This window comes from Phaethon lepturus, unplaced genomic scaffold (assembly GCF_000687285.1).
Source record: "Phaethon lepturus isolate BGI_N335 unplaced genomic scaffold, ASM68728v1 scaffold3611, whole genome shotgun sequence".
NCBI lineage: Eukaryota > Metazoa > Chordata > Aves > Phaethontiformes > Phaethontidae > Phaethon > Phaethon lepturus.
In genome coordinates this window covers 60,195-71,576 of record NW_010518292.1, presented here as the reverse complement: position 1 = coordinate 71,576, position 11,382 = coordinate 60,195, and the positions used below count along the sequence as shown (strand labels likewise).

The window sequence follows — 11,382 nt, the reverse complement described above, 5'->3', positions numbered from 1 at the left end:
TCAGCAGGACTACTCTTCATACACACGGTGGGAAGAAAGCATTTAAAGGCCAAGCATTTAAAGTTTCAGTTCTGTCTGAATAAATGAATTTTCATTGGTTTCCTCAAATTCTACAGTCCAACAGAAACTGGAAATTGACTATTAATATGCTTCTTTTGGTACCACAGATGATTAGCCGAAAATAAAGTACCTTCAGGAATCCCACATCCATACTCGAATAGTCTCCTAGCTCTGCCTTTAAACTAAAATCTAAAGAGCAGCCAATTATGCCTGCATATGCCAGATGTACACAGGTAAAAAGAAACACAGAGGCTGGCCAATTTTTATTCTTTCAAAGCTGGCACTAACAGCTTCGAGGGAATATCTCATCCAGATAGTGCAGGAAGTGATAGAGCTGTTCATGGCATAGTTACTGAGGAAGTCAAGACTATATTGCATTGTTTGTTCTCTTTGGGAACAGGCAACTTTGACCATTGAAAGCCAAGGTCAAGTAATCCATTCTACAGAGTCCCTGAACGTTCAACCAGCTACTCATCCAGGCTTTAAAAAAAAAAAAACCAATTCTTTCAAAGTTGCTTTCCTTCATAACAAAAACATAAAAAAAAAGAAGGGAAAAATCAAGATTCTAAAGCTGAGAAAACAGCACTTTTCAGCAACTTGATAGGATTCAGACAGAGTTCTGTCTTTTAAGACTCAGGAGAACATCACAGACTTGAACAATTAAAATGCCTCATTTTCTTACGCTACAAATTAATTTTTTAAGTCTTGACAAAAAGTGCAGCCTAGAGTTCAAAATATTTCACTACACTGGAAACCCAGATGCTAATAACAGCATCGGACAAATTCAACTCAATCTCTTCAGCCTCAGTTTAAGTAAAAATCCAGTCCAGCCACCTTGTCCATTTATTCTTTGCTTCTACACAGGGAAACATCAGAAACTGTGGAGCAAATTAAAGCCTCTTATTCCAACAAATTGCATAACCCAAATATGCGTTCATTGGAAACAGTAGTGGAACAGCTAACAATTGAAATGGGTACCACTGTCTAGCCGCCAGATAACTTTCAAGGAATCAAAGCATTCCATATTCTGATCACATGAGCCCCTTGTGTCCCTCCTAAACACACTTCATCTTTAGTCTAATTTCAGGAGCAATCGTTGATTTGCAAGAATATCATCACCATCAGTATGCTGGACTACGAGAACGCATGCAACACTATCGCCCTCAAAAGCTCTGCACATTTTTCCTGAAGAGGGAATAACAACCAAGAAAAGGTGGTCACATACATACAATGGTTTGTGGGAAAGTGTTCATGATTCTGAGTTACGACGGACTCTCATCAAATGCAAATCCAACACAGTCACAAGCAATTTTGAGTTGGTTGCTGGTTACTCAATAGTCTTGCTTCCACTGACGTTTCCTTTCAGACTTCAAAAGCAAGTGACAGCAAAGCTCAGAAATTTACTATCTGGCACACAATTTACAACAAATCTATTATCTTTGACCCTTCTGAGTTTTAAATTTCTATTTTTTATAGAGGAGCAGTATATAAGCTAGAACAGAGGGAAGTCAAAACATCAGCCATGGAGAAAACTGACTCGCATTTCTTCACTTGAAAAATCTCTTTTATTACTGTGCTTGTTTTTCCTGCATTCCTCTGCTATACATCACTTGCAACTTATAAAAGTAATCACACCAACGATGGGTGATAATGTTGATTTCATTTGGAGAAGCTGACACTAAACAGAGCCCTGACCTGAAAAACAAGCCTCTATCAGAAAAAGCTTTCCCAGCTCTGACTGGGTGGGTAGTAGATTACAGAAAACAATGACCTGGATTTTATCCACATTTAACTGGAATAAATAGGAAGCAAATTCTCTAATCAGAGAGACTTTATTTACATTTGGCTTTGATTATTATTAAGTGTACAGCCCAGAAAGTAAGTTACCAGCATGATTTTGTAATCTTTCTCTGCAAAACCAGTGTGTTTATGCAGCTGGGGAGGGAGGGTGGCCCTGGTCATCAATAGGTGTGTTGTCTCAAGTGCCCGCTAGAAATCACCAGACCTGTCTCTCCTATCATAGGTCATGATTATTGGACAGTGCAGATTCTTCATTTCATTCCAAGTGGGTGGTCTAAAAGCCTTCACTCTTGTGGACCTTTTCCGCTCTAAAATTCCATCCTGTGTTCACTTCTCTGCTGAGAATTCTGGATGTCATCATTTAGGGAGCATTAGAGGTAGATATCTACAGATTGCAATCTCCAAGCTCTCAACCAGCTGTCAAGGAGGCTTGCTATCAAACCAGAACATGTTTCCAAGTGTCACATCTCATCCATTGTGGGTTATTTATTCAGAAAATTTTTGTCCTTAAAAACACTGTGAGCAGATTGCTGCTTTATTGAATTTGCAATTCAGAGTAATTTGCCTAATACTTTCAATAGAAAAAACTCTGTCTGTAACTCAGCGGATTTGTTCTTCTTGTCTCTAACCACTGGACACCACAGTCAGCAGTTGCATGTCGTTTCACTACTAGTACAGAACTTCCCAATTCCAAATCTGTTCGCTTCCTGCTAGCATCCTTTTAGGACCGCTCTCACGCCGCCTCTAAGCAAGCTTCCTTCAAAATTTAACTTTACATTTATGGCACTAAACAATAAAGTAATTCAACTGTCACCCAGCTTTAACTGTTGAGCACTGGGCTCAAATACAAGCTTTCTGACTATTGTATTGTTCTTATCAGCATTTCTTGCAAGAAATGCTCTTCCTGTCCTGCTTGGCCTAAGATATATGAAGGATTACAGCACAGGAGGCACACACAACACACTGGGATTATTTTGCAGTCTACATAATTATTGACAGGAACTGAAACCTTCTGGCCTCCCAGAACATCCTCCAGTTTAAATTTCCCCAAAGTACGTTTGCTGTTGTTTCAGAGATTATAAACTTGAAGCTAGGATTTGTGTTCCTATCAGATGGAATAGGACTGCTAATCCAACATCTAATGCTGAGTCTCAAACAGTCTCCTCGTTCATTATCATGGGAATAATTTATTCCACACATAAGCTTGATCGGTTCACAACCATTATGAAGAATTAATGGCCCACATCAATGCTTTATGCTCTCTAGTTCTCAAGGGGAAATTTTCGCACACAGGACAATTTTAAGACTAGACAGAATTTTTAACCAGACGAAGGTTTTTTTGCTGTGCAAAAACACACCATCAGAGTGTTTTCCTTAGCATTCCACCTTTCAGTGAAATAGCAGTACCTTTGTAGTACCTCTGTTACACTGCTACATCACCTGCATTTAGCAGTGAAAACTGAATTTTCACTCATTTGCTTTTCAACTGAAGCAACATAGAAAGTTTAAGACAAGTGATGCTTAGTGCTTACTGAGGATTTTCCAGATTCAAGAGAACAATCAGGAATACAGAGGAAGCCAAGGCATGGCAATGGCATCCACAGATATTCTCCCCTCAGCCTGCACATCATCTGTGTTAAATAAAGGATAAAGAAACTGCAGTTTGGTACAATGCCATGGCTTGTATATGAGGTATGTTTGAATGACTGGCTGTCCCTGAAGGGATGCACTATTAACTCTGAGGACCCATGTGGCTGGAACGCTGCAACTTGTGCTGTAAAATTCACTTGAGGGTCTACTGTACCAACAACAGCCCTGAGGGCCTCAGGCAATGCAGATAGAAGGTCCCATTTCTGTGCAAAGGTAACAGGGCTTATGCCCAAGAAATCAAGGACCGAGTCAGTGCTGCAGCCTATAGATCTCAAGGAACACTCGATAGCAATGGGTCCAACACAGCAGGATCAAAATTTTTTCAAATATAAGCATACTACTATAATTATGTTACAATAATTAAATACATTTATTACACAAAATTGTATTTTTAAAGGCTCCTGATTAGCAACGTGTTGGCCTACCTGCATAAATTAAAAATTCCATTTATGGCTTTTCTCATATCATTCAATATAAACAAAAAATGGAAGCAAATTGTTCTTTGAGCACTGTAAAAGGTTCATTTCATTGTCTCCCTAAAAGCCAGTGCCCAGCTGGATTCAGCTGGAACTGGAATGGGTGAACAATGAGAAGAGCTTTTAGTCTCATTTTGCAGATGTGAAGAGGCACGGATAGTTGAGATCAACATCCATATTTCTAGATATTCCAACTTAAATACCCCTGGTTTATACACTAGATCAGAAGTGCTCACTATACTAATAATGTCTCCTGTTTACATCTTTTCAATTTCCTTTTTCCAGTTATATCTTCTCTGTTAAATTTTAAAGAGAAAGAATGCGTTCAACTTCACGTTTCCTGTTTGAAATAGATCTTGATCTTCTTTTATAGAAAAGCTCCTATATCCTGCTCCAAGAGATAAAAGTGGCTTTACCAGTATGCAAATACACTTCAATTTTAACAATGTTTTATGCCTCCCAAACAGCACCAGGTAGCCATGAATTCACAGGAAAGGTTTCCCGTATAATTGAAGTATGCATTGAAATCAATAAAGTTTTTGCAATCTCTCTACCCAATTAAAAGCCCAATTTTATAAGTTTTTCTAATATAGCCAACACTGTTTGGGGGGTGGGGGTCAGGAACCATTATTATAATTGAGCGAGTACTTTCACAAACCATGATTATAAGGGTTTTATTCATAAAATACTCCCGAGTATCCAAGTCCTTAGCCTAAACAAGAATCATTCTCTGGTCTAGTTCAATGCCTGTCCCACTAATAACCAGGGACTTTCTGCCCTGTTGACCCCCTGCTCCTGTTTCTTCATTAGAGGATGACAGAGCTCATTGAGACGATCTGACAAAAGCTTTTCAATGTGTTACAGAGATTAGAATAAAGCATAGCCTAGGAGGTAAAAATATGTCCTCCTTGACTTTTATCAACAGCAGAGTAGGCCCTGCCCGAGGGACAAAAGCACATCAAAGTACTAAATCAAATAAGCCTTGAAAGCGGAAAAGAGTAGAGCAGCATCTGCTCAAGGAAGCTGTAAAGAGGATTCCGTGACACTGCAGAGAACAAAGGTGAGAGCGTCTCAGGAAGAAGTCATAGCCAAGCTCTCAGTTAAGAGAAAACACATGAGAGCTTCCAATCCCCACCAACGTAGAAAGTCTTCACCAATTACTAACAGGAACTGTGTTACCACTTTTTCAATGAAGACTTGCAAACCCATCTGTTCAGGTCACTGTAGCGTGCAGGGGCCAGAGTCTCTGCTATGTAAGTAGGGAAGAATGATGAGTATCACATTGTCCACTCCTGCTTTACACTTGTACCCCTCTGCATGCTGTATCCCTAGTGAGTGACTTGTCTTGTATTTGAAGTTCTTTGGAACCCTTAAACAGCCTCTGTGATCGCTCTACTGTGCTACCAGAGAGAGGCTTCTAGAATTGCCATAGGACAGATTACAACCGGTAACACAGTTCCTGCTCTCACAGGCACACAGTCCTACACTGCCAGTATCCCATGCATGGCCACCTAGTCACTTCAAAACCTCAGGGGCTCACCAACCACCTCACAGCTGTTGATACATGACAGAGTCTTTAAAGCACAACAATTGCTGAGAAGAACTGTATTTTCAGCTACCACTGTCCAAGTTCCCATTGCAATTGTTTGTAGTCCCAGCCCTTTTTGTTCAGGTTCCTTGGCACACACTACGGTAAAGAATACATATACTGCAGCAATGACTGGAAATCCACAACAGCTCCTCTTCCCAAACATTTGTGGATCTACAAGTGTACCCACATTAAGAGCTTCCCAAAGCACAGGTCATTATCCAGCATTTTTCATCTGGCTGCACTATAGTTAAGTTCACCCCACAGCAAACTCGGTGTTGAAACACTAGCGTTCACACTTGACATCTGCAGACTTGTCAGAACCGAGCAGTAGCTATAAAACATTCTCCAATGCCAAAGCAAACTTGTCCCTTAATTACCTCCCTAATTACAGCTTCCACAGTCCCCTTTCCCACTCCTCCTCAGGAAACTGTCATGGGAGCTTTGTTCTAGACAGCAAGGGGTCCCAAGAACATGTGCCAGGCAGATCTCCCACGTTTCTAATTAAGATCCTCACTCTATTTTCACTTAATAGGACTTTGTCAACTTTCCAAAGCAACAAGGACTTTTGTTGCTTTAAGAGAGAAAGTGGAGCTCTGACACACTGACAGATCAACTCTTTCAGACTAATTTTATATGAAGCTAATGCCAGGAATAGATTTGCTACTAATTAGTGTGAAAGGTGATCAGGAAAAGACGTATTCCCCAATTCATACCAACACCTCTTTGGATACAATTTGGATATCATTTCTCTGCATACGTAGCCTCCACAACATAACCACGATTACACACGCAGAAGGTAGCTTTGTCCACACTTACGTGACAGGGCTCATCTTTCTCCAGCTAGCTCACTTTATTAACCTCGCTAAGAATACAACAGCAGTATCAGAGCAAAACCTCTTTCCACTTGCACTCTTGGTGTGAAAACTCACACTTGAAGCATGCGAATAATACAGCAATTTTAAACTTAGGCAATTCCCTGGAGAAAAATTACATCTCTGCTTGTTGATCTGTCTTTGTTTCCCCAGCTTTACTGAGCATCTGTGGATGAGAATTAGTGTGTGCTTTGCATATACAACATCACACACCGTTCTGGTTCCCATTAGCAGTGAACGGTCTACTAAAAATTACTGAAAAGGAATACAGTAAGATGAAAAGTTGGAGAACCTATAAACAAGTGCTCTTGCTACAGGTAACAGGTTGGTGCACAAATAACCAAAGCTCTGGCAGAAAAATTATCTAAGTGTAAAGCTTTCCTTAGACTTCACACAGCTGTAAATCTGGTCCAGGAGGAAAGTCCGGAAAGCAGTTTCCCCTAGCACTTGTTAGGCATTCAGTTAAACACAGAATTTGAGCACATACTTTGACTACATAATTAAGGCTAACCAAAATCACTTGGATTTAAGCATACTTCCTTACAGTTAAGCAGGTGCTTAAGTGATGAAAGGACCAGCAACAAAACCAAGAGCATTTCAAGGCTGATGATGCTGGGAGCAGGCTCTGCTGATGTTGTTTGGACATCTGCAGTAGGTAAGGAAGCAAATTACAGATGCATTGACCTCTGGCTAGCCTTCCTCTTGTTATCCATTTAAAAGGAAGACTCATGCTAGGCAGAATTTGTCCAGATGGGTCACTCCTGTTCCCTGATGCCATCAGCTGTACAGTGAGTGCTACTAGAGAAAGACTTCTGGACATTGACATAGGATAGATTAAAACCAGTAACAAAGTTCCTCCTCTCTCTTAAGTATAGTAAGATTCAGGGTGATAATTTTTCTGAAACTACATCTCTTCTCATTTTTCTCCGTATCTCTGGCAGACATTTCACCAAGAAAGTTATAAATGCACTTGAAGTTTTCCAGATCAGTTTCCATTACGATTTTCTTAGTGCTTGCATCTGAAAAATATCTGTCACATACCTTCAAATGCACATTGATGAACGAAGGACTTTTGTTATGTTCCTCAGTCCATCACATTCTCTTTGTGGGTATATTTTTGAAATCAGAGAAGATACAAGCACAGGAGCATCCACAGCTATTCATTGCCTCTGTACTTAACATAGCAGCATAATTTAAGGGAAATGGGTGGAAGAGCTTGCAAATGCCCTAGTCTATGTTGTTATCAGAGTGAATCCCAGTCTCCCTGCTGCAAAATCCTTTTGCATTTTCAATGGGAAGAGGTGTGGAAACCAGGTGTGTCCCACATCTTCTGGTTGCAGTATGCCATCAATATTTATAATGGCCTCTGTATGTATGTCTATAATTGCCTATTAGCAATTCAGCAGAAATAGTTTTTCTATGATGACTAATCCTGCAACAATGAAGTAAAGCATACAGGCTAGCATTTGTGAACAATCCGCCCAAGATACTATGCTTTTAATTATCAGCCATCAGAGAATCTTCTTAATTTACCATCACCTATACTCTTCAAATCAAAACTGAATCCCTCTAAGAAACCTGTTCCAGTTCAAGTACAGGCATTCAGGCTAAACTATCTGACAAAGTTTGCCAGTGTGTTGTGTCAACTGCACGATCATAAATTATAATTTCCAACTCTGACAATCTACTGTAAAATTTCTGTTTCTAAAATTTCACTTGTACAATTAGGAAAAAAATTGTGCAAATTAAAACAGAGAGTAGGATGGAAATGACAAAGAAATTGTTTTAACTCTTTGAGGAGTTCTAATACTTTTTTTTTCTAATATCAACAGTAGCTAGAGAGAAAAACTCCCTTTACTCCATGCCTGTTTTCCCTGCCAGCTGTTGTCTCAGATATTTCCACTATTAGCTTTTCAGGGCAAAGCATCTGTCTATTCTGAGCTTTCCATATAATATTTTGCCCTGTGAGCATTTTGGTTAAGAATAGCAGTCACTGCAAAACAAAGAGGAAACAAGTCCGCAACAAACATTTTTTAATTTATACACTGTCCTCTGTGCACTGACACAGAAAAATGCTTTACCCTTCAGCTTCCTGCCAACTCCTTCTCACCCCTTTCTCACACCCTTACTCCCAATAATTGGTCTGTGCAAGACTTTTTTTTATTTGAGCATTAAACTGGTCTTTTTCTGAATTAAAACCTGTGGCTTAAAGACAGGGAAGATGATGCTTTAAGGACTCCACTGCTATATGGAATGAATGGGCAGCAAAGATAGGTTTGTGGGTCTAATGCTTAATGAGAAGGAATAAAAGGCAGCTTACAACTAGTGGTACCTACATAGCTCATTAGTGAGTATTATTTCAATCTTTCTAACCGGTAAAACTTAAATCTATTTGGGAGATTGAGATGAAATTCTCACCTACTCATGAAGGAGCTGTGCAGTGGGGGTCTGGAGGGCATTTAAGTGAAAACTAGTGGCTAACTTAAAAGGAGGCTTCTGTCATGCTCTGAAAACAGTAGTGGTCCTTAAACGCCAGGCTAACAGGAGAGAGATTTCTCTGCACAGATCACAGTTAGAATTCTGCTTTTCTACTTACATTTACTTTGGGATATTTTCATTTTACCTACACTTGCAGCAGATGTTTGTTTTGTTTCCCTTCTCTTCCCTATCCTAGGGTTTTCCCAAGTCAGAACAAGAATGTCATGCTGTTGAACCTCGCATTTCTACAGTGATCGGGGATGAGTGGAGCAAGCTTGCTTGACCTGTACAGGTTTTAGCTCAATGCGTCTACATCTATGCAGTTCCCAAATGGCTCATTAGCATGTCTTCTCATTTTACCTTGTTTGAAATGAAGGCTATAATAGATTGTTCATTTTTTCTTGTGGAACAAGTACTTCTTTCCCTTTGTAGAGTATCCAGGGATATCTTCATTGTCAAGGTGGGTAATTCTTTGTCATTCACTTTATACCAACAATGAGCTCAAACAGTTACAAACACTATGTGGTACATGTTATTGTGATGCTTGGTGAGCTGGCAGTACTGTATGAATGTCTTGGCTACTCTGCATAATAATACCCATGGAACAAATACAGGAGTAATTCAGTGCTCCAACAAAGATCCCTCATCCTGCCTCTCTGTGAACTAGTAGAGTTGTAATTTTGGTATTATTTAAACAAGTCTTTACAGGACAAGATCAAACACTCTAACAGCATTTCCTTCTTTCTGCAGGGAAAGGAGGATTTACCACTATTTCATAATGACAAGTGAGCACACAGCTTCTGCCCTTGAAATAGTTGTGAACCAGTTGTCACAACCTTGCTGCCCTTCTTCCACCCTTGCCCCCTTTTTCCTATGACTGTTCCCCCATTTTACATCCAACTGTGCTCCAGACAAAGAAGACATGAAGACTCAAGAAAAGGAGGACTCTGCTAATATATGACCATTGTTTTAAAGGGGCCTTAAAATCCTTCTCCAGGATAAGGTTATTTCACTTCTTTTAGTCTTTTTAAGCAGCAGTTCAGGACATAGTGCTGAACTGGGCATTTGAGAGACATGCTTTCAAACTAAAAGAACATAGTAGTGGTTTTCATTTCTTAAATAAAGTATTATTATGACCACAGAAACACTATGGACATTAAATAATATATTTCATGAGACCAAAATGATACAGCAGTTGTCCTTTTTTATGCATGTTAACAAAATCCACCGCTTGCTGGTACGTACAGCTTGCTTCAGGTAGGAGGCCTAAATTGTTTTGAGAACAGGTAATATTTGCATTACTGAGTGACATGTTCTTGCCTGAGCACAGCTTAGACTGAGAAGCAGGAAATTTTATCCCATTTCTATCTAAACGGAAAAGTATCAGCTAGTTTCAGGCCACTAGAAGGCAGAAACTCCTGTGCTCAAACAATACCATATGAGCAATCTAGACTATGGTCCTAGACCAGTCATTCAACAACCAGCTCTTTTGCCACGAATGTCCATGGCAAAACGTTCATTGGCATTAATTTAAACTAATGTTAAAAACAAATCACCTTTTAACACTCTTCCTGCAACAAGTTTTTAACACAACATTATTAGAAGATTCTGCCTCTTTCTGTGATTTCCCAAAGGAATCTGCAGTCAAGATCATGCAAAGACAGCGCTCTGCTCCACCCACTGAGTAATTTTAATTCACTGAGTCAGTTACAAGTTGGAAGGGTAAAATGAACAGAAAGACACCTGCTTCTAACCCACAGTATATATATACGACTTCTGGTTTTCTAACTGGAGGCAAATACTTTAGTGGGTGGAGCTGTGAATAAAGCCCTGTTGGGCCCAAGTATTCCATATTCTGGGCCATTTTAAACTCAATGGGTGGCACCTATTAATTCTTAATTAAGCCTGGAAATTCTTGTCTGGCAACAAATGAAAAAACAAGCTTACTTTGATGTACAGACTAGAGGCAAGAGATGAAGTTCTACAGTTTATATGTGTACTTTGGGTGTACTTATGTACAAAAAAAGATCTTCAGAGCCAATGTGGTGTAGTTATACCAGCATAAAACACTACCGCTTATCCAAGCCTAGAGAAATCAAAAGAAATTATTTCAGAGGATTTTGGCTTAGATCTTGCAATGTTAAAATACTAAGACTCTCAAACTGTCTACACTGTAAACTCCCAACACATCATACAGATAATGTGTTCTACCTTTAAATGAGCAAACTTGAATAATGGAGGCAGCCTAGCCATGACAGTATGGAGCTCAGCACTGGGTGTCGTTATTCCTCTCCAAGCTAATCATCTTCTAATACAACAGAAAGTTCTGTATTTCATCAAAAAGAACCTCTCTGCCACTTCATTGTAGATTGTCCAGACCTCTTAGAAAACACTGGCCTTCAAAGAGTTTCAAAGCAATTATCAAATTATTCCATTAAAATAATAATAGCCCCTG

General features: G+C 39.5%; 1 protein-coding gene across 1 annotated transcript in view; it reads right to left on the bottom strand.

Moving 5' to 3' along the window:
- The window catches only part of DVL1 (dishevelled segment polarity protein 1), a gene marked incomplete at its 5' end in the record, with an annotated part of 58,214 nt that overhangs the window by 25,433 nt on the left and 21,399 nt on the right, over positions 1-11,382 (bottom strand). The gene's annotated exons all lie outside the window — the stretch shown is intronic.